General features: G+C 38.5%; 1 long non-coding RNA gene and 1 pseudogene across 3 annotated transcripts in view; both read right to left on the bottom strand.

Annotated features, from left to right (window-relative positions):
• The window catches only part of LOC149127691 (uncharacterized), a 405,872-nt gene that overhangs the window by 144,554 nt on the left and 233,738 nt on the right, over positions 1-27,580 (bottom strand). The window lies entirely within an intron of this gene.
• The window catches only part of LOC149127693 (GTPase NRas pseudogene), a 51,050-nt pseudogene continuing 50,251 nt past the window's right edge, over positions 26,782-27,580 (bottom strand).

Here is a 27,580-nt window from a genome sequence, read left to right as displayed (position 1 = left end):
TTCAAAGAAGGAGGTACCTTTCTCTGAAGGGAGGAGAGAACCTCCACTTTGACTATGACCTTGTCTAAACAAGATAAGAGTCGGAGAACTCAAGGGGCTTCCATAGCCTTGGAAACTCATGACTGGAGCATAGGGAGATTACTGATGCCATAGACAGGAGTGTCAATTGGTAAAGTCAACAACAGGAGTCACTGTGCACTTACTCCTCATGTAGGATCTCTGTCCTTAATGTGCTGTGCATTGAGATTTAATGCTATAACGAGTACTCAAACAATATATTTCACTTTGTGTTTCTATGGGGGTGCAAACTGTTGAAATCTTTACTTAATGCATACTAAACTGATCCTCTGTAAAAAAAAAAAAAAAAAAAAAAAAAGAAACTATCAACTCCCAACTTGACTCTCACTGGGATTAAACATGACAATAGGTCTGATCTGATTTCATCATCATTAAAAAAAATCATCTATTATTTTTCACTTTATGTTTCTGTGTGGGAGCAAACTGTTGAAATCCTTACTTAATGTATACTAAGCTGATCTTCTGTATATTAAGATAATCGAAAATGAATCTTGATGTGAATGGAAGGGGAGAGGGAGTGGGAAAGGGGAGGGTTGTGGGTGGGAGGGACGGTATGGGGGGGAAGCCATAGTAATCCATTATTCGTACTTTGGAAACGTATATTCATTAAATAAAAGTTAAAAAAAAAAAAAAAGGATATGGTTCAAAAAAAAAAAAAAAAATTGTATATTATATAATGATGTATATTTATAATATCATAATAATATTGTATTATTAATATATTATTAATATTATTATGTATAGAATATATATTATTATTTATATAGAATTAATTAATTATATAATATTAATATTATATTAATAATAAAATATAATGTATAATATAATATATTATATTAATAATAATAATATAATATGATAATTAATAATATATAATTAATATATATTAGTTATATATAGAATTAATTAATTCTATATATAAAGAATTAATCATATGTGCATAAAGTCAATTGCAAAACAGATCTCAGGAAAAAATGAGTGGGAATAAGACAGTGAGGAAGAAGTTTGTAATTGTAAAAGCTCTGTAATTATGCACACATGCCTTTCTTCTAAGTGTACAGTTTAAAAACTTCCCATGGGACCCAAATCCTATTAAGTTGAATGGTAAAAATGCTATCTTGGCCGGCGCTGTGGCTCACTCGGCTAATCCTCCGCCTTATGGCACCGGCACACCGGGTTCTAGTCCCAGTCGGGGCGCCGGATTCTGTCCCAGTTGCTCCTCTTCCAGGCCAGCTCTCTGCTGTGGCCAGGGAGTGCAGTGGAGGATGGCCCAAGTGCTTGGGCCCTGCACCCCATGGGAGACCAGGATAAGTACCTGGCTCCTGCCATTGGATCAGCACGGTGCGCCAGCCGCGGCGGCCATTGGAGGGTGAACCTATGGCAAAAGGAAGACCTTTCTCTCTGTCTCTCTCTCTCACTGTCCACTCTGCCTGTCAAAAAAAAAAAAAAAAATGCTATCTCAAGTTTTAAAGTGTGGGGCTGGTGCTGTAGCGCAGTGGATAAAGCTACTGCCTGCAGTGCTGGCATCCCATATGGGCGCCAGTTCGAGTCCCAGCTGCTCCACTTCCAATCGAGCTCTCTTCTATGGCCCAGGAAAGCAATAGAGGATGGCCCAAGTCTTGGGTCCCTGTACCCATGTGGGAGACCCAGTAGAAGCTCCTGGCTCCTGGCTTCAGATCAGCACATCTCAGGCCGTTGAGGCCAATTGGGGAGTGAACCAGCAGATGGAAGAAGGACCCTCCTCCCACCTCTCCTTCTCTCTCTGTGTAACTCTGACTGCCAAATAAATAAATAAATCTTAAAAAAAAGTGTTAAAGTGACTAAATGAAGTGTTAAAGTGACCATATAGAGAGAACTGTTAAAGAGATTATATAAATATGATCTAGTGTCTAATAATAAGAATAGATAGAAATAAAAAGCACAGAATTTTCCAACATGGGAAGCAGTCCACACAGCAGACTCATAGAATGCCAATTGCTTTAAATAGCACTCTGACTTCAGAATCAGCCCTTAAGCCAAGACACTGTGGCAAAAAAAAAAAAAAAAAAAAAATCCTGCATGAAGGATTTCCATGAATGAGACCACAGTCAAAAATGGGGCCATCAAAGAAGGATGCATTTTTTTTCTGAAGTGAGGAGAGAACTTCCACTTTGCTTTGGCCTTGCCTAAATACTGACAAAGACTGTTGTCTTAAAAGTCTTCCATAGCTCGGGCAACTCATGGCAAGAGCCTCAGGTGATCACTGACGCCATACATAAGAGTGTTAATTTTTAACTTAACAACAGGAGTCATGTACTTACTCCCCATGTAGGACCTCCATCCTATATGAGTCATGCTATGAGGTTTAACTGTAAAACTTGTTCTCAGTTTGTTATATTTAGTGTATGCATATGTGCAAATAGTTAAAATCTCTACTTAGTATAGAGTTGGTCTTCTGTGTATAAAGTTAATTAAAAATGATCTTAATGAAGAAAGAGACTGGATTGGGAAAAAGAGGATGAAAGGGGGAGGTATTAACGGTGGGAGGGTAAATATGGTGGGAAGAATCACTGTATTCCTAAAAATATTCATATGAAATTTATACTCATTAAATAAAGGGTTTAAAAAAACAAGACAAAACAAAACAAAAGATTAAACAGGGGAAAAATAAAAATGTCATTTAGGTTAATATATCATAGGTTTATTACTGTTTTAAAAATAAATTGATAATTATTTTAAAATGTTTTTAAAAATGTACCTCTTGGCCGGCGCCGCGGCTCACTAGGCTAATCCTCCGCCTAGCGGCACCGGCACACCGGGTTCTAGTCCCGGTCGGAGTGCCAGATTCTGTCCCGGTTACCCCTCTTCCAGGCTAGCTCTCTGCTGTGGCCAGGGAGTGCAATGGAGGATGGCCCAAGTGCTTGGGCCCTGCACCCCATGGGAGACCAGGATAAGTACCTGGCTCCTGCCATCGGATCAGCGCGGTGCGCCGGGCGGCCATTGGAGGGTGAACCAACGGCAAAGGAAGACCTTTCTCTCTGTCTCTCTCTCTCTCACTGTCCACTCTGCCTGTCAAAAAAAAAATGTACCTCTTTATTTTTCATCTTTAGAGAGCAATCATGGCTCCATAACATGTTGAATAAACTCCCTAAAATTCTGATCTCTATCTTATTTTCTATATAAATTCCAGTATTTATATTATTTTTAGTTCTTCAAGTGATTACCATTGGAACATTAAATAATGGACCTATGCCTCTATTTCTGTGTTCCACTAATTTTTGATAGAATCACTTTGTTTTCTCCAATATGAAATTAGGATTTTTAGCATCACTTTCTTTGATAAAACAAGGACTAGCAAACTCTTCTGCTTCTATTATCCCTTTTGCTCACACATTCACTTACACAGCTGCATTTTACTCTGTAGCTGCATTCAACTATTCCAAGTGTCGCCCATTAACAAAAAAGATGAAAAACCATGAATAGTCTTTAATTAGTATGATTCATTAAGATTTTATTTGCTTTTCCACAGGTCCTGTATTCTTTGCTTGGATCTATTGAAGAAGAAATGCATGCACGATTTTATTTGTTACCACTTACATATAGACTTGGAATAACATCTGAAGCATATTATGGAAAGTCAGTATTATAGAGGGAAGGAGGACGGGAAGCAAAAAGTCTGAATGCAGCCACTCACACTATGACCTCCACTCTGGGACTGCTGCTTCCGTTTTTGCGGCTACTACTGGTGTTGCAGCGAATCCATTCTCCTTTCATGTACTCCTTCCATGGCTGAAATGCATTGCACATCTCATTTTGCTTCCTACTCTTTTTTGTTTTTTATTTTTTTATTTTCTTTTTTTCAAATTTTGTTTAATAAATATAAATTTCCAAAGTATAAGTTTTGGATTATAGCAGCTTTTCCCCCCATAACCTCCCTCCCACCTGCAACCATCTTATCTCCCACTCCTTCTCCCACCCCATTCTTCATCAAGATCCATTTTCAATTATCTTTATATACAGAAGATCAATTTAGTATATACTAAGTAAAAATTTCAACAGTTTGCACCCACACAGATACACAAAGTATAATTTACTCTTATTGATTTTTAAATTTGAGATACCTTTCCTTTATTCTTGTTCTACTGACTTCACTTTTTTTTCAATATCTCAATCTCACCATCTTTTTTCCCCTAGAAAACTCTTTTTTCTTCCGTTCTTTAATTCAAAGTTTACTTTTTCTGCCCACTGGAGAAGCAGAAACAATTCTCTCCCCGTGGAGGTCTACAATTTCCTGCATAGGTCTGTTTTTCTCTGTTTACTCTACTTGTGTAAGATTTTGTTACAATACATTCTTAAGAAACTTCATGGAGGATCAAAGATGGCTGAATAGGGTGCATCCACATTAAATGCAGTTACTTCGGGATACAAAAAGAAGGACCATGTTTCCAGGGGTCTGGCTGACAGAAATTTTTGGTGGAGAAAGGAAAAAACAACAAAGACTACATGGGAAAAGAGAAGGGAAGACAGAGATGCTGCTCAGTGCTGTGCAGGCTGGGCGTTGCCAATCTTCTCAAGCCAAAGTAGAAAGAAATTGCCTGACGCCACCACCACGGTTTTATCAGAGAGAATTCCATAGTCAACTATTGACTTTTACTCCAGCCTAGGGAGTTGAATGGGGTCTGAGCCATGGCTTGTGTTTGAGAAGGGCAGCTATATTGCCTACATTGCCTTTGTCACCTACACAGAGTGCCAGGCTCCACTGGAAAAAGTCACAAAGCTATTACCAGATGTAATCAGAGTCAGGATCAAGGCAACTTATTTGTTAGAAGACAGATCTCCACTGGCGCCGTGGCTCACTAGGCTAATCCTCCGCCTTACAGCGCCGGCACACCAGGTTCTAGTCCCGGTCGGGGCGCCGGATTCTGTCCCAGTTGCCCCTCTTCCAGGCCAGCTCTCTGCTGTGGCTAGGGAGTGCAGTGGATGATGGCCCAAGTCCTTGGGCTCTGCACCCCGTGGGAGACCAGGATAAGTACCTGGCTCCTGCCATCGGATCAGCGTGGTGTGCCAGCTGCAGCGCGCCGGCCGCGGCGGCCATTGGAGGGTGAACCAACGGCAAAGGAAGACCTTTCTCTCTGTCTCTCTCACTGTCCACTCTGCCTGTCAAAAAAAAAAAAAAAAAAAAAAAAGACAGATCTCCTATATATTGCAACTCCAGGAGCATTTTTCGACATGAGCATCAGAGCTACCCTCACCCTATTTGAGCTGGGGGTTCCCCTTAGCTTCTAGGGGCTAGAACCAGCAGCCGTCCTTCAAAAAATCTGCTCCCACTCTGGAATATCTGGGCAATAACCCCATTATATCCTGTACCAGGACTGTAACAATTGGCTCCATTTTCTTCAGCCCCAGCAAAATCTACCAAGTAGACCTGGAGAAGAACCTACCTGTATTCCACTCCACTGGATGGTTACCTGACAAAGCAAAATTTCCTTTATAAGTTGTAGTCACTCTGTGGGACCAGAGTAGGGTTCAATCCACATTCCCCAGTTCCAATACTAAGACAGTTAGTATTAAAAGCTACAGCACCACCTGTACTCTCATAGCAGGACCTGAGGAAGGGAACATCTGTTTCACACAATTCTAGAGCCACAGCAATTGGTGCTACAACCCCAGCTTCACACAAGCTTGCCAGTGGGACAAGGGTCTGCCACTTGTGTCTTCCTTAGCACCAAGAACAAAGCCCTGGCTGTCACAATTCCCAGTATTACTGACACCAATCTCTCTGTAGACTGAAAATATACACCCTAGGAAACCCACATTCATCTCAAACTACACTTCTGTCTTTCTGAACTGCAGCAAAATAGACCACTGTGTCACCTACAGACAATATTAACATTGATTAAAACAAAGAAATGACTCAGACACTACACTCCTGGGCTCAGCTAGAACCAAAGTCAAATCCAACTGCTTTTTGACAGAAATGCTCAGACCATATATTGGAGTAAAAATAATCTTTTCAACAAATGATGGTGACAAAACTGGATGTATACATGCAGAAGAATGAAACCAGATCCATACCTCTCATCATATATAAAACTCAAGATGGATCAAAAACCCACATTTCAGATCTAAGACTATGAAGCTGATGGAAGAAAATGTAGTGGCAACACCTAAAGACATTGGTGGAAGTGACAATTTCTTGGATAAGACCCCCAAAGCAAAGGTAACAAAAGCGAAACTAAACAAATGGGACTTTATCAAGCAAAGAAGATACTGCACAGCAAAGCCAATGATCAACCAAGTGAAGAGACAGCCAACAGAATGGGAAAAATACTTGTGAGCTATTTTCCATGAAAGGATAAATATCTAGAATATATCAGCAACTTAAAAAACCTAACAACCAAAAAAAAAAAAAAAAAAAAAAAAAAAAAAAAAAAGAAGCAATCCAGTTAAGAAATGGGCAAAGAACCTCAAAAGACAGTTCTCAAAAGAAGAAATACAAATGGCCAACAAATATAGGGGAAAAATTATCAACATCACTAGCTGTCAGGGAACTGCAAATCAAAAGCAGCTGAGATATCAACTCAGAACCATCAGAATGGCTAAAATCCCAAAGACAAACTGTTAAAAACACTCATGAGAATGTGGGGAAAGAGGAACTCTAAAACACTCTTGGTGGGAATGTAATTTAATACAGCCTCTGTGGAAAACTTAAAAACTAGAAGTAAATCTGTAATATGTTCCAGGAATCCCATTTCTGGGTATATACTCAAAAGACAGGACCATGTTGTATCAAAGAGATACTTGCACCACTATGTTTATAGCAGCACTATTTACAATAGCCAAAATACGGAATCAACCAAGGTGGCCATCATCAGATGAATTGATAAAGAAAATATAGCATATATATATACAATGTAATATTATTCAGCTATTAAAAAGATTGAGATTCTACATTTGCAGCAAAATGGATGCAACTGGAGGACATCATGTGAGTGAAATAAGCTGATCCAAAAAGACAAATACTTTATGTTCTCCTTTTTATGTGGCGACTAAACTTAAAAAAGAAAATAAAGAAAACAAAAAAGAAAGAAATGAAATGCTTGTGTGTATCAGCATTGTTGCAAATACAGTTTTGTCAAACTTTGTTTTATACCTTTGTCAAACTAATGGTTTAAAATGTTATACAGTTCTAACCATGATCTGTGATTACTTTGAAATTTACCATATATGGGTGAAATACTCATTTTTCCATTTGATCATTGTTTATAGACTTTGCCTACATTTCTGCAAAACTAGGATCTTTTTGCTTTTATTTGTTGGACTCTTTATTTACTGGAGCATTATGCAATTTAAGTTAAATGTAAGTTAAAGATATGTTATCTCAGAAGTGAAGGGAAGAAGGGGAAAAGGCAAAGGAAAAAAGGGAGGGAGGGAGTTAGGGAAAGTGAAAGAAAAATAATATTACAGTCTTAGAACTGTATTTATGAACTATATTGAACTTGTTAAAGTGTAAAAAATAAAGTCAAATGTTTTAATAAAATAAAAAACTTCTTAGGAGAAATGGGTGTTTTATAAACCTCCATGAAAGTTTTAGAATATGAGACTTTATTTTCCAGAAACAAAATTCCAGGAACTTCTAGGAACTGTATTATCCTTATTATGCTTACATTTTACAGTGATGTAACAAAATATGAGTTTTGAGCTTCACACAGTTTGTTGTTTTTGATCCTCACCATGTTCTGTTAATCTAAAAATCTATCACCTTTTACTCCTTAAGAATTTTTCTTTTATATTTTGATGAGTTTCTTTGTTCCATTTATTTTGCACCTGGCATTGGAGCAGTCTGAAATTGGCCCTCTGAACTGCTCCTCCAGGTTCTCCTTTTTCCCTTACATTCTCCTATCACTTTAAATCCTGAGAGAATACTTTGACTATATTTGTTAAGCCTGTAAATAGAAATATTTATTTATTTATTTATTTATTTTTGAGATTATTTATTTTAAAGGCAGAGTTATACAGAGAGAGGAGAGGCAGAGAGAGAGAGAGAGAGAGAGAGAGAGGTCTTCCACTCACTGGTTCACCTCCCAATTGGCCACAATGGCCAAAGCTGTGCCAATACCAAAACAAGGAGCCAGAAGCTTCCTACGGGTTCTCCCACATGGGTGCAGGGGCCCACGGACTTGGGCCCTCTTCTACTGATTTCCCAGGCCATAGCAGAATGCTATTAGAAAGTGGAGTAGCCAGGACTTGAACCATCACCCACAAAGGATGCCTGCACTAAAGGCAGTGGTACTCCATGACAGTGGGAGCCTTGTGTGCTGGAACTGTGGAAATGTTGTGTCTGTGTGGGAGGGTGCAGGGTGTGGCTGGGTCTCTGGGAAGTTGCTATAGATGGCTCCACATACTTGGGGTTCCCTGACTACAAGGGGAGGCCAGTGTTGTGGGATCTCTACTCACACTGAGGACTGTGTGGATCTTTTGTGTGGTTCCTGTGGCACTATGGATGAATATTGCCCCTGCTTAGGCTTGTGTCTGGGAATTGGTTGCTTTGGAGTAGAAGAGGTAAATATGGAACTGTACCAATAGAGCTGATTAAATCCTCTTCTCCGTTAAAAAAATTTTACCATTCCAAAATTGGGTGTCACCTGGGACACTCCCCTCACCCTGGAGCACTGAACAGACCTCCCTGGCAACACTCAGCACACACCTCTGGGTATTAACTGAAAGAGCAGACACTCCATTAAGTCACAGAGGCATAGTCCAAAGAGAAAAACCATCAGAGGGAAAAAAAAACACCAACAAGCATCTCCACAAATGCCTAAAAATAAATGCAGAAATGCAAGAAATGAGAATAAAGAAGATAGCCCCCAAAAGATGGAGAGATTGATGAAATGCCAGAAATGGAATTCAGAAAATTAATCATAGGCTTACTCAGAGATAATCAGAAGCAAATCCATGAATTAAAAAAATCAATATATGACATGAATGAAAAATTTTCCCATGATATTGATATTTTAAAGAGAGATAAAAATGACATTAGAAATGAAGAATTCAAAAGATCAAATAAAAATGTGGTGGAATTTGTGAGGCAGAAGAGCATATAACTGAATGAGAAGACAAATTTCTGAGAATTTTACAGTCAGACTAAAAAAGAGAGAGAGAGAGAGAGAGAGAGATCATAAAAATTAAAAACAGCATTGGAGATTTATGGGATACTATCAAACAATCTAACATGGGTCTTAGGAGTTCCTGAAAGCCTGGAAAGAGGGAATGGATTAGAAGGCCTTTTTGGTAAAATAATTACCAAAAAAAAACTTCTTCAATATGAGAAAGGGACATCCAAGCACAGTAAGCACAAAGAACTCCTAATAGACATGACCAGAAAATATCTTCATCACAGCACATTATAGTCAGACTCTCCACAGTAAAACATAAAGAAAAAAATTCTAAAATATGCATGAGAGAAATACCAGGTTACTTTCAGAGGATCTGAAAATAGACTCACAGCTGACTTCTCATTAGAAACCCTACAGATTAGAAGAGAATGGTGGATTATAGTCAAAATCTTAAGAGAAAAAAACTGTCAACCCAGAATACTGGGCCCTTCAATGCTCTCGTTTATGAATGAAAGTGAAATAAAGCCCTTCCATAAAAAACAGAAATTGAAAGAATTTTTAACCTCTCCTCTGGCCTTACAAAAGATGCTTAAACCACTACCACCAGTCTCTTTTGGGGTTTTCCCTCTCTTGGAAGACCCCCTTCATGACACTTAAGATGGAGGTCCTTGATTCGAATAAATACTTATAAATCTCAAAAAAAGGATGCTTAAGGATGTGCTACAAACAAAAACACAGAAACATGGTCATTGTTATGAAAAACTGTGAAGGTGGCAAATACCCCAGTAAAAGTACAAAGAAAATCCAAAGTAAATAATAGGAAGATCTGTGGAAAAACATCAGGGCAAAGTCATTATTTATCAATAGTCACCTTGAATGTAAATAGCCACAACTCTCCTGTTAAAAGATACAGACTGACTAAATGGATTAAAAAAACAAGACCCATCTATTTACTGCATGGAAGAAACACATCTCTCAAAGAAAGATACATGCATACTGAAAGTGAAGGATGGCAAAAGATATTCCATGCTAACAGAAACCAAAAAAGAGCTGGTGTAGCCACTCTAATTTCAGACCAAATAGACTTTAACACAAAAACTGTTAAAGAAAGAAGGGCACTGTGTAATGATTAACAGATAAATTCAACAGAAAAATATGACTATAATATATGTTTATGCACCCAATTATAGGACACCTGGTTATTAAAAAATTTTAATCTAAATTTGATCTAAAGGGAGACATAATACGGTAGTAATGGGGGACTTCAATATCCCACTTTCAGCAATGGACAGATCAACCCAACAGAAAACCAGCATGAAAATAGAGTGAATCAACACAATAGATCAAAAGGACCTAATTGGTATCTACATCAAGAAATTGGAAAGGCACTAAATAAATAAGCTATCAATGCATCCCAAGATCTAGAAAAACAACAAACCAAACTCAAAACTAGTAGGAGAAAAGAAATAACTAAAATTAGAGAAGAAATCAAAAATTTGAAACAAAAAAATACAAAAGATCAGCAAAACAAAGAGCTGGTTTATTGAAAAAATAAAGAAAACTGACACAATATTGGCCTAACTAACCAAAAAAAAATAAGAGAGGAAACACAAATTAATAAAATAGATATGAAAAAGAAAATAGAACGCTAGACACCATAGAAATAAAAAGTATCATCAGAAATACTACAAAGAGCTGTATGCCAAAAAAAAACCGGGAAACCTAGAAGAAATGGATTAATTCCTGTATACATAAACCTACAAAAATTGAGCCATGAAGACATAGAAAACCTATACATATCAATAACTAGTAAGAATTAAAAATTTTTCCCAAATAAACCTTTTATTTAATGAGTACAAATTTCATAAGTACAATTTTAGGAATATAGTGATTCTTCCTCCCATACCCACCCTCCTGTCGCTCCCCCTCTTCACGGGGGAATGACACTAAACCCTGCCTAGGTTTCCTATCCGAGTCATGGCACCATTATGTTGCTCCCCGTCTTCGTGGAGGAACGACACAGGACCCTGCGCTGTTCTTTTGTCTGCTCGGCCCTCCCCAGGTTTGCTGCTGGTTCTTCCCGGGTTGGCTACCGACCCTTCCACCTCCGTGGAAGGGCGGTTCCCCCTGCCACTTTCCCCACTTCTGCGGGGGAGCGGCACACCGCCGGCCGGCTCTCTTGGGGGCTGCTCAGGTGTTTCTTCAGATAGATGTTCCTCTTAGATGTTCCTGGTGCATGTTGTCTCTCTCCTCCTTTATAGTCCTCCTCCACCAATCCCAACTCTGCTACCCACATGCCGAGTACGCTGCTCTCCTGCAATCAGGAGCAGGATCAGCTCCTGCAGGTCATCACTCAAGTTGGCGAGAGGCAGCTGCGTAGAAGTTGTTACTCCCTTCTCAGCGCCATATTGTGGGAGAGCAGATGCATAGAATAAGTCTTAATTCCAGTAACAGTCTAGTCCGAGTTGCTCCCCACACCCTCCCACACCAAATCCCACCCCATCTCCTCTTCTCTCTCCTAATCCCAGTCCCATTCTATATTAAAAAAAAAAAAAAAAACACCAACTTGCTCAACAGTCAAGACAAGCCTTGTTCAAGTCATTGATTCTCAAAGTGTCAATGTAACTTCTACAGATTTCCTTTTAGGTGCTGTATTAGTTATCACAGATTAGGGACAACATATGGTATTTGTACCTTTGGGATTGGCTTATGTTACTAAGTATGCTTTTTAAAATCATCCATTTAGTTGCAAATGACCAGATTTCTTTGTTCTTACCATTGTGTATTCCATAGAGTACATATCCCATAATTTCTTTATCCAGTCTTCGGTTGATGGGCATTTAGATTGATTCCATGTTTTAGCTATTGTGAATTGAAATGCAATAAGTATGGGGGTGCAGATACCTCTTTCATTGGCTGATTTCATTTCCCTTGGATAAGTTCCCAGGAGTGGGATGACTGGGTCATATGGTAGGACTATATTTAGATTTTTGAGGTAACTCCAAACTGTCTTCCATAGTGGTTTTACCAGTTTACTTTCCCAACACAATGGATTAAGGTACCTTTTTCCTCACATACTCATCAGCATTTTTTTGTTTGTTGATTTCTATGTGAGAGCCACTCTAATTGGGGTGAAGGGAACCTCATTGTGGTTTTGATTTGCATTTCTCTGATGGCTAGTGATCCTGAGCATATTTTCAAGTGTCTGTTGGCCATTTGGATTTCTTCCTTTGAGAAATATCTGTTTAATTCCTTTGCCCATTACTTAATTTGGTTGTTTGTTTTGTTGCTGTGGAGCTTCTTGATCTCTTTGTAAATCCTGGTTATTAATCTTTTATCAGTTGCATTGTTTGCAAATAATTTCTTCCATTCTGTTAGTTCCCTTTCTAATTTCCTGAATTTTCCTTTTGCCATACAAAAGCTTCTCAATTTGATATAATCCCATTTGTTAATTTTGGCCTTGATTGTTTTGACTCTGTGGTCATTTTCAAGAAGTCTTTGTCTATGCCAATGTCTTGCAAGATTTCAACAATGTTCTGTAATAATTTTATGGTATCAGGTCATAGATTTAGATCTCTCATCCATTTTTGACGGGTTGTTGTGTAAGATGTAAGGTAGGCACCCTACTTGATACTTCTGCATGTGGAAATCCAGTTTTCCCAGCACCATTTGTTGAAGAAACTATCCTTGCTCCAGGGATTGGATTTAGCTCCTTGGTCAAATATAAGTTGGCTGTAGATGCTTAGATTGATTTATGGTGTTTCTATTGTGTTCCATTGGTCTATCCATCTGTATTTGTCCCAGTAACAGGCTATTGTCTTTTTTTTAAGTGTTACTTCCTATTATTTAGGAGTGATTATTTATTTAGTAAATGAGGTAGGAATGATTGATGCATTATCTGAGGGAAAATAGCTCACTCCCTACCTCACTCCAAGGTAAATTCCAGATGGGCCAGAATTTTATATTTTTAAACTTTTATTTAATAAATATAAATTTCAAAAGTACAACTTTTGGATTATAGCAGTTTTTTCCCCCTATAACCACACTCTCACCCACAAACCATATCATCTCCTACTCCCTGTTCCATCCCATTCTTCATTAAAATTCATTTTCAATTATCTTTACATACAGAAGATAACTTAGTTTATACTAAGTAAATATTTCAAGAGTTTGCACCCACACAGACACACAAAGTGTAAAGTACTGTTTGAATACTAGTTTTACTGTTAATTCACATAGTACAACACATTAAGGACAGAGATCCTACATGGGGAGTAAGTGCACAGTGACTCCTGTTGTTGACTTAACAATTGACACTCTCATTTATGATGTCAGTAATCACCTGAGGCTCTTGTCATGAGCTTCCAAGGCTATGGAAGCCTCTTGATTTCACAAACTCTGACCTTATTTAGACAAGGCATAGTCAAAGTGGAAGTTCTCTCCTCCCTACAGAGAAAGGTAGCTCCTTCTTTGATGGCCCGCTCTTTCTGCTGGGATCTCACTCACAGAGATCTTTCATTTAGGTCATTTTTTTGCCAGAGTGTCTTGGCTTTCCATGCCTGAAATACTCTCATGGGCTTTTTAGCCAGATCCAAATGCCTTAAGGGCTGATTCTGAGGCCAGAGTGCTGTTTAGGACATCTGCCATTATGAGTCTGCTGTATATCTGCTTCCCATGTTGGATTGTTCCCTCCTTTTTAATTCTATTTGTTGTTATTAGCAGACAGCTGTTTTCATTATAACTGTCATGTATTATGTCTTGAAATCTGGTATTGTGATGCCTCTGGCTTTGTTTTTGTTGTATAAAATTTCTCTAGCTATTTGGAATCTCCTGTGTTCCCATATGAATTTAAACATCATTTTTTTCTATATCTGAGAAGAATGTCCTTGGTATTTTGATTGGTAGTGCATTGAATCTGTAAATTGCTTTCAGAAGAATGGAAATTTTGATGATATTGATTCTTCCAACCTATGAACATGGAATACTTTTTCCACTTTTTTGTATCTTGTTCTATTTCTTCCTGTAATGTTTTGCAATTCTCAATGTAGAGATCTTTGACACCCTTGATTAAATTTATTCCAAGGAATTTCATCTTTTTTGTGGCTATTGTGAATGGGATTGACCTTAGAAGTTCTTTTATAGCTGCGCCATCATCTGTGTATACAAAGGCTGTTGATTTTTTTCTGTATTGATTTTATATCCTCCTACTTAGCAAACTCTTCTATGAGTTCCAATAGTCTCTTAGTGGAATCTTTTAGACCCCCTACATATAGAATCATGTCATCTGAAAATAGGGATAATTTGACTTCCTGTTTGCCAACAAAGTGCTTTGATTTCTGTTTCTTACCTATTGGCTCTAGTTAAATCTTCCAGACTGTATTGAATAACAATGGTGAGACTGGGCATCTTTGCTTGGTTCCAGAAATCAGTGGGAATGCTTCCAACTTTTCTCCATTCAATAGGATGTTGGCCATGGATTTTTCATAAGTTGCCTTGATTCTGTTGAGGAATGTTCCTTTTATACCCAATTTTCTTAGATTTTTCATCATGTAAGGGTGTTATATTTTATCAAATGTTTTTGCTGCATCTATTGAGATAATCATGTAGTTTTTGTTCTTCAATTTATTGATGTGATGTATCACATTGATTGATTTGCAAATGTTGAATCATCCTTGCATACCAGGGATAAATAACACTTGGTCAGAGTAAATGATCTTTCTGATGTGTTGTTGGATTCAACTGGTCAGAATTTTGTCGAGTATTTTTGCACCAATGTTCATCAGGGAAATTGGTATGTAGTTCTTTTTATCTATGGCATCTTTTCCAGGTTTAGGAATCAAAGTAATTCTGGCTTCATAGAAAGATTTGGAAGGATTCCCTCCCTTTCCATTGTTTTGAATAACTTGAGAAGAAGTGGAGTTAGTTCTTTAAATCTCTGGTAGAATTCAGCAGTGAAGCCATCTGGTCCTTGGCTTTTCTTTGTAGGTAGGATCATTATTACTGATTCAATTCCTTCCTGGGTAATGGGTCTTTTTAGGTTTTCTATGTCTTCATGGTTGGTTCAATTTAGGTAGGTTGTATGTATCCAGGAATCAATTAATTTCTTCTAAGTTTACCAGTTTGTTGGGATACAGTTCTTTGTAATAATTTCTGATGATTCTTTTTATTTCTGTGGTCTCTATTATTACATTTCCTTTACATCTCTGATTTTACTGATTTGGGTCTTCTCTCTCCTTTTTTTGATTAGTTGGGCCAATTGTGTGTCAGTTTTGTTTAGTTTTCAAAAAACAAACCAGCTCTTTTACTTATCTTTTGTATCTTTTTGTTTCAATTTTTTTAATTTCTTCTCTAATTTTTATTATTTCTTTTCTCCTACTAGCCTTGGGTTTGATTTGTTGTTGTTTTTCTAGATCTTTGAGATGCATTGATAGTTCATTTATTTGGTGTCTTTCCAATTTCTTGATCTAGGCACCAATTGCTATAAACTTTCCTCTTAACACTGCTTTTGTGGTATCCCATAAGTTTTGATATGTTAAATTGCCATCTTCATTTATGCCCAGAAATTTTTTCATTTTTCTTTTGATATCTTCTATGACCCATTGTTCATTCAGGAGCATGCAGTGAAATTTCAGCTTGCATATGTTCTAGATATTCCTGAGTTGCTGATTTCTAGCTTCATTCCGTTGTGTTCAGAGAATATGCATGGTATGATTTTTATTTTTTTGAATTTACTGAGACTTGTTTGATGGCCTAGCATTTTTCTCAAGCTATTCAAAACAATTGAAAGTGAGGGAATCCTCCAAACTCCTTCTATAAAACCTGCATCACCTTTATTCCTAAACCTGAATAAGATACAACAGAGAAAGAGAACTACAGACCAGTTTCTCTGATGAACATAGATGTAAAAATCCTCGACAAAATGCTAACCAATCAAATCCAACAAAACAAAAGAAAGATCATTAACCTGGACCAAATAGGATTCATCCCTAGTACACAGGGATTTTTCAACATTCTCAAATCAATTAATGTGATACATCACATTAATAAACTGAAGGACAAAAACCATATGATTATCTCAATAGATGCAGATAAAGCATTTGATAAAATACAACATCAATTCATGATGAAAACCTTAAGAAAAATGGGTATAGAAGGAACATTCCTCAAGACAATGAAGGCAATTTATGACAAACCCACGATCAGCATCTTATTGAAATTGAAAAAGTTGGAAGCATTCCCATTAAGATCTGGAGACAGACAAGCATTCCCACTATCACCATTGCTATTCAGTACAGTCCTGGTTGTTTTAGCCAAAGCCATTAGGCAAGAAAAAGAAATCACAGGATACAAACTGGAAATCAGGAAGTCATCTATCCCTATTTGCAGATGACATGATAATATATAGCAAATCCAACAGACTCCACTAGCACTATTGGAAATCATAGAGGAGTTTGGTAAGTAGCAAGATATAATATTGACATAAAAATCAACAATCATTGTATACACAGACAATGCCATGGCTTAGAAACAACTTATAAGATCAATACCAATCACAATAGCTACAAAAAAGTAAATGCCTTGGAATATATGTAATCAAAGATGAAAAAAATCTAGACAATAAAATTATAAAAGATTAAATAAATAGAAGACACAAAAAATGGAAAAATATTCCTTGGACATGGATTGGTAGAATTGATGTCATCAAAATGTCCATACTCTCGAAAACAATTAACAGTTTCAATGTGATACCAATCAAAACACAAAGAACATTCTCTCATATATAGAAAAAATGATGCTGAAATTCATATGGAAACGTAAGAGGCTTAGAAAAGATAAAACAATCATATACAACAAGAACAAAGCTGGAAGCAACATAATACATGATTTCAAGACATACTACAAGGCAGTTATAATCATAACAGACTGGTATTGGCAAAAAACAGATGGGTAGACCGATGGAACAGAACAGTAACTACAGAAATCAATCCATGCATCTACAATCAAAAAATATTTGGCAAAGGAGCTAAAATCAATCCTTGGAGCAAGGACAGTCTTCTTCAATAAATGGGTATTGGGAAAACTGGATTTCCACATGCAGAAGTAAGAATCAAGACCCCCACTTCACACCTTACAGAAAAATTCACTCAAAATGAATCAAAGACTTAAACTACAACCCTATACCATCAAATATTAGAGAACACTGGGGACATTGCAAGACACTGGCATAGGCAAAGACTTATTGGAAAAGACAAGAGAAGCATAAGCAATCAAATCCAAAATTGACAAATGGAATTGTCTTAAGCTAAGGAGATTCTGCATTGCAAAGGAAACAACTAATAAAGTAATGAGGTAACTGACAGAATGTGAGAAAATATTTGCAAACTATACCACTGATAAGAGATTAATATCCAGAATCCATAAGGAGCTCAAAAAATTCAACAACAAAACAAACAACCCAGTTAAGAAATAGGCAAAGGACTTCAACAGGCATTTTTCAAAAGAGGAAATTCAAATGGCCAACAGACACATGAAAATATGTTCAGAATCACTAGCCATCAGGGAAATGTAAACCAAAACCAGAATGAGGTTTCACCTCACCCCAGTTAGAATGGCTCTCATACAGAAATCAATAAGCAACAACTTCTGGCAAGGATGTAGGGAAAGAATTACCCTAATCCACTGTTGGTAGGATATAGACTGGTACAGCCACTGTGGAAGACAGTATGAAATAACTCAGAGATTTGAATATAGACCTAGCATATGACCCAGCCATCCCACTCCTGGAAATTTACCCAAAGGAAAGGAAATCAGCACATGAAAGAGTTATCTATACCCCATGTTTATCACAGCTCGATTCATAATAGCTAAGATACAGAATCAACCCAGATGTCCATCAACTGAAGACTGGATAAGGAAATTATGGAACATGTACACCATGGAAAACTACACAGCAGTAAAAAAAAAAAAAAAAAAAAAGAAATCCTGTTGTTTGCAACAAAATGGATGCAACTGGATATCACTATACTTAGTGGAGTAAGCTAGTCCCAAAAAGACAAATACCATATATTCTTCCTGATCTGTGGTAAGTAAGAGTATCTAAATGTAATCTATAGGAGTGAAACTGACACTTGGAGATGCAATGATTTTGAACTGCCCTTCTCTCAATCGTTGAGGAAAATTTTTTTCATATTGTTCATTGAATTATTTACTTATTGTAAAGTTAGTCTTATGTGTATAAAGTTAATTGAAAATAGATGTTATTTAAAAACAAGATTTAGTTTCTAGAGAGGGAGGAGAAAGATGGATAAAAGTGCATTTGGAAAGAAGGGTAGGATGGGAAGAATCACTATGGCCTAAATTTGTATTTATGAAATACATGAAGATTGTATACCTTAAATAAAAGTTTTCTAGGTAAAACAAAAAATAAAAAGGAGGGGCTTCTTCTAACAAGGACCTGTAGTGGGGATTCTGAGGAGTTCTTTGTGGGGCAGGGGAAGACAGGCTAATAACTGTGAGTCTCACATTAGGAAAGCAAGTAGAGGTGGGCTCTGAAGCCTTGTGGGAGGACTTTATTCTGAAGTACTGAAGTTCACACTAGAAGAGTTCGTTTTCCCCAGATATTTGCTTTATTTTGATAATATCAAAGTCTCCTGGTCTTCTTTAAGGTAATATTTGCTGCCAATTCATGCTCAGTATTCACAGGCTATGGTATCACCAGCTGGGTGCAAATTTCCTATAAGTGGATCCTGCAAATTTCAGCCCTATCTATCCTCTTGGTAATCCCTAAGAATTAGCCAAGCACTTCTTGGAGCTCCACTAGGATATACTAAACCCTTCCATTCTGAAGTCGCCTATGTTATTAGTGGTCAGAACAGGTTCATGACGTGGGGTGTCACCAAATAATCAGACTTAAACTTGAGCTGTTCAGAGGACAGCTTTATTTACTTGTGTCATGTAAAAGAGGCAAAAGGAAGAGACAATTATGAAACAGAAGTTGCCTCACAGAGAAGCAATTTTCTAGGACGATTATAGCAAAGGTTAGGGGAGTCCTCAGCATATATGAAGAAGGAGAGGAAAAGCTCTTCCCGCTCATACCATGTAAGCAACATACAACTTCATACACTGTATGTTCAAAACATGATAGCAATCTCCACCTCTGTGAGGAGAATTTAGAATTATAATGAGCTTAATTTTTAAGATCTGACTCAAATATGTTCCATATTTTTAATGTGTATTGATTCATTTTTATTTATTTGAAAGAGAGAGAAAATTTCCATCTGCTTGTAGACGCCTCAAATATCCTGCAACTACCAGAGCTGGGCTAAGCCAAAGACAAGAGCCAGGAACTCCATCTGATCTCCCAAGTGGATAGCATAGACTCCAGTGTTTGAGTCACCATCCGCTGCCTTCCAGATACATTAGCAGGAAACTGGAAGGGAAGTGGAAACGGGACTTCATCCTAAGTAGTAGCTTAACCTGTGTCACCACAATGACCGCCTCCTCAAAATGGATTCTTACTACTTTCACATTTCCTTGTTTTTGGTGGTCTGGAGCCTTCTGGGTACAATGCTGTAAGATAAAGTGAGCTGGAACATTCTCTGAAAAACAAGCCCAGAGAACAAAGCACTTGGCAGACTATTCCCCTGCTCCTTTTTTGGGCAAATCCCACATTCATGGTTACAATATGGGCTCTGTCCAGAGCTCTGCCCCTTGTGCCCGCTCTTTCCTCCAAATATGACACGAAACTCATTGTTCATTGTTGATACCCATGTCCATACACATATCCTAGTTTTCCTTAATATTACTAGGAAGCATTTAAAAGGAATGAGAACCTCTCTTCTGAACAGTTTACATAATGTTAACTCTCTCCCAGGGGTATCAGGAGTTGACCTCTGATTTTGATCCAGTCCTAAGACATGCTGACTTTCTTTCATATCATGTTTTTGTTTTTGTTTTTGTTTTTTAAACAGGCAGAGTAGACAGTGAGAGAGACAGAGAGAAAGGTCTTCCTTTACCGTTGGTTCACCCGCCAATGGCCGCCGCGGCCGGCACGCTGCGGCCAGCACACTGCGCTGAACCGAAGCCAGGAGCCAGGTGCTTCTCCTGGTCTCCCATGGGGTGCAGGGCCCAAGCACTTGGGCCATCCTCCACTGCCCTCCTGGGCCACAGCAGAGAGCTGGCCTGGAAGAGGGGCAACCGGGACAGAATCTGGTGCCCCGACCAGGACTAGAACCCAGTGTGCTGGCGCGGCAGGCAGAGGATTAGCCTATTGAGCCGCGGTGCCAGCCCCATACCATGTTTTCAGCAAATCCCTCCCTTGGATTATTTTTGTCACTTTCTAAGAGCCTGGAAAAAAATCTTTCTTTAGGCAAAAAATTATCTTCTAGTCTTTGTATTCTTGTCACTGTAAACAGTTGTCGTAACCAGATTTTTAAAAGAAGAGAAATACTGTTTTTATGCCAACAAATCTTTTCTAATATACACAAATGGATTCTCTGACTACTAGACAAATAACTGCTAAATTTTTTGCCAGACTCAAAATGAGCTGAAAATGGAAGTTTCCAAGTGATATTTCACTTGTAGCTACCATGCTCCATTTTTTACAAAGACTTCAAACTGCATAAATATACTTTAAAAGTAGTTGCTGCAGTTGCATCCTTTCAACACAGGATGCCTAAGTGTACAAACCACAAAATTGACAATTCTCTTGGTAGTTCCTGACTCTATCAAAGCTGAAAGGCACAATTTTTTTTTTCCTTGAAAAGCATGTTTCTTGTCAAGGTCTCAGATCTCAGAACTTTGGAGCCGAGTTAGAATCATGTGTCATGTTCTGAATCAAGCAAATATTGTCTCCAATGCAGTTGTGCTTTTCAGCTCCGATGCTGGTTTTGAAATTACATGATCAAGTCATTTCATTTCAGTCTTTTACAGTTGACTTTACAAATCACTCTGACTTTACAATTCACTCTCACAGAAGTCAGCAGTTTTTTCTACTTGTGATTTAATGAAGGCAAATGATGGAGAAAGGCCAGAAACTGGACCACTGTTAAACTAAGAATCATGGTACTGAAGCTAATATTTACAGAGCTTAATGAACATCAGGTACAACATTAACCTCTTTGTATAAATTTTACCATTTTATTTATATGAAAACCCTATCAATTGAAGGAGGAATAAAAGGAGGGAAAAAAGAAAGGAAAGGAGGGGGAAATAGAGGGAAGGATGAAGGCAGAGAGAGAGGCTAGATAGGAAAAAAGGGACAGAGGGAGGAAGAGAAAGACCAAGCCCATTTAGCTTAACATCACATCCTGCTGGGCGAAAACCTCTGTCACTTTGTGAAATATTTCACTCCAAGGAATTTCCACAAAGGGAACTGTGTTTATAAAGCCCAGAGATCACAGAGAGCTTGGATAAAACAGATTTCCCTAACTCTGCATATCTCCAGTTGGGAACCTGTACAATTTTGAGATGTACATTTTATTTGCATATATTTATATATACATGTAGATAAGGCTTGCAATTCATAATTCAAAAGTTAATAAAGATGACAAAAATATTTCTTGAGAAAGCTTAGAGCTAAGTTCTGAGAAAGGAACCATACACCATTTATATATTATGGACAAGGAGTTAGGAAAGACAACCAGGGGATTACAGAGACTCCCTGCTCCCTTCACATGTGGAAACTGGAGATACTCCCTAACTTATCATGTGTGGGATTGGAGGAGGGTAGAAACATTATATTGGCCATAAAGACAAGTCCTCTCAGGAGCATCTCATGTTGCATTTGCCTTGGTCAAGGAATGTACTTTCTGTACAAAGGTTTATTACTATGTCGTAATTCATTTTAAAAATTTGCTCAAAATAGACCGGCGCCATGGCTCATTTGGCTAATCCTCTGCCTGTGGCGCCAGCACCCCGGGTTCTAGTCCTGGTTGCTCCTCTTCCAGTCCAGCTCTCTGCTGTGGCCTGGGAGGGCAGCGGAGGATGGTCCAAGTGCTTGGGTCCCTGCACCCGCATGGGAGACTGGGAGGAAGCACCCAGCTCCTGGCTTCAGATCGGCACAGCACCATCCGTAGCGGCCCTTAGGGGAATGAACCAATGGAAGGAATTCCTTTCTCTCTGTCTCTCTCTCACTGTCTATAATTCTCTCTCTCTGTCTCTCTCTGTCTAACTCTGCCTGGCCAAAAAAAAAAAAAATGCTCAAAATTCTTTTTTTAAAGAAGGTATGCTGCATTATATTCTTTTAAAGATTCATTTTGTTTGTTTGAAAATCATAGTTACAGAAAGAGAGGAAAAGACAGAGAGAGATCTTCCATCCACTGGTTCACTCCCCAGATGGCTGTAACTGTCAGGGCTGGGTCAGGCCAAATTCAGGAGCCAGGAACTTCTTCCATGTCTCCCATGTGAGTGGCAGTGGCCCAAGCACCTTGACTATATTTTGCTGTTTTTCCTAGGCTATTAGCAGGGAGCTGAATGAGAAGTGGAACAGTGGGGATATGAACTGGAACACATAAGGGATGCTGGCTTCACCCACTATACCACAACACTGGCCCCTTGCTCAAAATATTTTCTATTTGACCCCCATCAGAATTGTAGTTTCCCTAGTCTGATGGTATCTCTATGCATTCAATCGATATTTATTATTCCTAATCATCTATATGATGAATACTTTTCAAATATTGATCCTGGCTTAAATATTGCCAGAGAAAATTAGGGTGCATAATGGAGACACATACTATCCTTCATGAGTGAGGTATAAAATAAGCAGAAAATTACCACATTTGCATAGTGATAATGAATTACAGAGCATGTTGAAGTTACAATATGTTTCAAAGGAGGGGAGAGTATAGACAAGCCACAGATGTCAGAGAGGGAGCAAAGATCTGGCTATAAAACTGCCTGCATCCGGAGTGGCCACAGCAGTCATTGGAGGGAGTAGTTAGTATTAAAAGTGATGAGTTAGGCAGGGGCACAACCTCAAAGGGACTTGTAAACCATCATACAAAATTTGAGGCTTCTTCCTTGATGGCACTAATAACTTGGTAAAGGACTTTAAGGGGAGAAGTAGCATGAGCCTAAATGTTTTAGGAAGACCTCACTGGCTGTGGCATTCCACATGAATGAGAGAGGAAGGGGTTTGAGTACAAACGGGACACTCAGGAGGCTCTGACAGGACTCTGCTCCCTTGTAGCTGACAGCGTGGTTCTCGGACCAGCAGCAGCGGCATCAGCCAGGAGCTCTGCAGAGGTGTAGGACCTCAGACTGCGTCTAGAATTACTGAATCACAAGTCCCAGGTGATGCGTGCCTGCATTGATGTTTCAGAGGTACTGCAACACACAGTGGATTCTCATATTTGGGGACTCACTGGTATGTGTATTTGAGAAGTTTTAGCCTAGCTCTCAACAAATATTCTCTCCTTGTTTCGGTGTTCTATTGTACAGTAGCATGATCATAGATAATAATGCACTGTATGCTTTTAAAAAACTAGAACAAAGAATTTCAAATATTTTCATTATTGAAGAGATGATAAACATTTGAAATAGATGTTTACCCTGATTTGAATTTTGGACACTACACAAATATGTATATGTATTGAGACAACACATTGTATCCCATAAATACATATACTTGTTACTTGTCAGTTAAAAATAATAACAAATTAATAAAAGATTCTCTCTTTGATCAAACTCTAGCCAACCTCCTCTGAGTCTTTTCTTGACTAGGAATCAATCTTTGTCAATCTTTGTCTACCATAGTTTCTAAAAGCTCAAGGCTACATCCCTACAATGACCCTAGAGTCCCTTAAAGATCCCACATGAGAAAACTTAAAGCTTCCAAGAGAATTAATTGGTTTGGGAATACCAGAAGACACAAGACTTCCCAGAGGGTAGGAGTCTATCTTTGATGAGTGCCACTTAGCAAACCCAGATGGGCTTCCCATAGACCAACACACACCCTTCCATGCTTTGTACATTTTCATTTCTCTGACCCTAATAAGTCCACCTCACCCACTTCCTACTCCCTCAATTTCCATTAAAACACCAAGTCACCTCTAAAAATCAGAGTTGAGTTCAGCTCATAGTGAGCTTTTATCTAATGCAATAGTTCTTACTGATTAAAATCTGAAATTACCACTTTAACTAGGGCCTGATTTTGTTTCTTTGGCAGTCTTACCATGAGATTCTGATATATGGGTTCTCAAATTTTTTAATGCATTAGAATCACTTGAGGAAATTTTAAGGCTACTGATGCCAAATCTGTACCTCAGATCAATTAAAAGTAGACCTGAAACATATTTCTACCCCAGAAGAGGATGGCAGAGAGAGAAGACTATCAGAACATGGTGACTGATTATATTTGGAAAACAGCACAGAGAATCCAATGATGCAGTCTGGACATGAAATGAGAAGCATGATGTCCAGCAGTCATCCTGCCTCAGCAAACACTGTCTCCACTATGTACCCTGGGCAGCTGAATTGTCTCAAGAAATCCAGTTTTTATCTGTATTGTGGCGATGAGAAAGGGCTTTTGAATATCTGTTGCTGGGGGAGGAGGGTCCTTGCAAAGAATCAGTGTTGTAAACAAAGATCCCCCCCCTAATATACAGAAGAATCTGTCTACATTTTCTGTACAGAGTAATTAACTATTCTTGCAGAATCAGCTGAGCTATACCAAGAAATTGATCACATTGGTTTCTACTCATTTGTTTGCTTATAATTCCATTATCAAACTATGAGTTCCTTAAGGATATGGCATCTTTGTATCCCCCAAGCCACTCATTATGCATAGTAGGTGTTCTTTAATGTTATTTGAACATAGGCATTATTGTTCAATGAATAGCATTTAATTCCCCAAAAATAACAATCAATCTTTGATGGAGCTGTTTTAAAAATACTTTTTTTCTTCCTAAGTTACTGGAACTTTGATTTTATCCACAGCTTCCCCCAGAAAGCTTGCAAGCAGTCATTGTCAATTAATGCTAGGCACATTCATTGGTCCACAGGGATATTTCTGATTAACAATTAAGACACTTTGTCATGAAGCTGTCGATGTCAATTGGTTTAAATCAAACTGAAATGTCATACCACTTAGCATACACTTACCCATGTCTGATGCTGAAAGCAAGGATGAAATAATCAAAGTCTTCCTAGGGGGGAAGCAGTCCCAGATACGCCAAATTGTAGGGCATTTAAAAGACCAAACCATGTCTGAAAACACATAAAGTCATCAACTTGGACTTTGCAACATGCACCCTTTCCTAAGGATCTGGATGTAAAAATAAGTTAAAGGGAGCAGGAACCATAACTGCTTTGTTTCTCAGGCCCTTCCTAGGAGACCACAACAGCACCTGTTGCATGGTGAGTACGCAGTCAATACTGGCTAAATGAAAAGACAGACACAGTTATTTGCAAGAGCAAAAGCAGCCTGGACACCTCCCCAGATGCCATTATCAGTCATGCGTTTGTAATGATGTTTGCTTCACAAATGCAGTAAGTCCTTAAAGGACAAGTCCTCAGATATTAAGAGGAAACAAGGAAAAGATCTAAACCGTAATTGTGAGGAAATTATGAATGTTACCTCTGCAAATATGAACATCAGAACTTATACCATAGGCCTCCTCAGTTCTTGTGTGAATCCAAGCTTCCCATTAATGCAGTTACATTAGTCCTTGTAGAGAGTCACCTTGGACCTACCAGCAAATGACTTACAAGGAATCTTTCAGAAACTGGCTGTTCATTTAAAGTAAAAGAGCATCTATAACAGGGCTTTAGCCATGAAAATAATGTTATATATTTAACAAAAATAATAGCATTTAATTAATTTTTTTCCATGTGCCAGGCAAGGTTTCAAGTTAGCATTCTCTACTAACTCACTTATAGATAAGATATTTATGAGGTTTCACTCTATCCCTAATTTACAGATCAGAAAACTGAGTTAGGAAAAAGTTAAGCAGCTTTTCAAAAGTCATATGACCTCAAAGTGTTAGTGAAAACGCTCTGTATGATACTATAATGATGGATATATATAATTCTATATTTGACCAAACTCTTCAAATATGAAACACCAAGAGTGAATTCTGACATAGACTATGGATTTTGGGTAATAATGATGTATCACTGTAGGCTTCTCAACTGTGACAAATATAACAGTAATGTATGACATTTCTCTAAAAACTAACATAGTTCCAAGTTTAATAGTAAAAAGAAAAATCACCAGCAATTGCTACATTAGAGCCCAATATTATTTTCAACAGAATTTAATGTCTACAGTTTGGTTCTGTTTCAGAGCATAAATTGCTTTTCAGATGAAAAACCTTGGTGGCAGAGGTGTGTTTGTGTGGACTGGGGGAGAACCCAGTGCAGAACAATACCGGGGAATAACAAGAGGTGCATTTCTCTGGTCAGACAACCAAGTGAGGAGGTAATAATTCTGAGAACTTCTCAGACAGAGAATATTGTGCTGATTACTATGAGTTGGGGAGGTAGCACGAGCTTCTCTGCGAGAGTGAAGACAGCAACAGGAATGCTTCTCCTCCAGGAGTCAGGACCAGGTTGTCCGTGCAGCTTGAAAGCGGCTCTTTTCTGATGACAGAATTTGCAATGCTTGTTACATCACCAAACAGGGCAGCCCCATACAACCCTGAGCCCCATCATCACTTCTGTTGAGCTTTTTCATTCAGTACTGGCATGTTTCCCTTACCAGTGTGTACAAGGCATCTTCAACACCCTGTCTGGCCTTGGCAGAGGTTTCACTGAATGGAATCCAGTAACTCTTGGCCAGTTCATGGGCTTATTTTGTGTCAACGGTCCTTGTCGGCATATCAAACTTGTTTCCTACCAGCACCATAGGTATATCATCTGAGTCTTTCACTCACTTAATCTGCTCCCTGTAGAGGTTAATATCTGTGAATGATTTGCTATTATTGATGGCAAACACACAGAGGAAGCCTCCGCCTGTCCTCATGTATTGGTCTCTCATGGCACTGTATTCCTCTTGTCCAGCTGTACCCAGAATGTCCAACAGGTTTCACCATCTATAACCATCTGTTTTTGGTAAGAATCCTCTATGGTGGGATCATATTCATCCACAAAGTGGTTCTGGATTAGCTGGATTGTCAGTGCGCTTTTCTCAACACCACCTGCTCCAATCACCACCAGTTTGTACTGTCATTTCCTACCAGCAAGAACCTCAAGCTCCGCTGCCTGCACCTGGAACAAATTCAGCACTACAACCAGGGAAAATGCTAGAGACCCCGGAACCACCATGAATAGCCCCCACCAGAGAGTGGCACTTCCCTCTTTGAAACTTTCTGTGTATTCTTCCATAAACAGTGGCTGGGGGGTGGGAAGAAAGGGTTTCTCTATACTTTCAAAGCCAATTTGTTCTTAGGTATCCAGCAGGACAC

The sequence above is a fragment of the Oryctolagus cuniculus genome, chromosome 2, assembly GCF_051225735.1.
Source record: "Oryctolagus cuniculus isolate XC-2025 breed Fujian yellow rabbit chromosome 2, ASM5122573v1, whole genome shotgun sequence".
NCBI classification, from domain to species: Eukaryota; Metazoa; Chordata; class Mammalia; order Lagomorpha; family Leporidae; genus Oryctolagus; species Oryctolagus cuniculus.
This window is presented reverse-complemented; position numbering and strand designations above follow the sequence as displayed.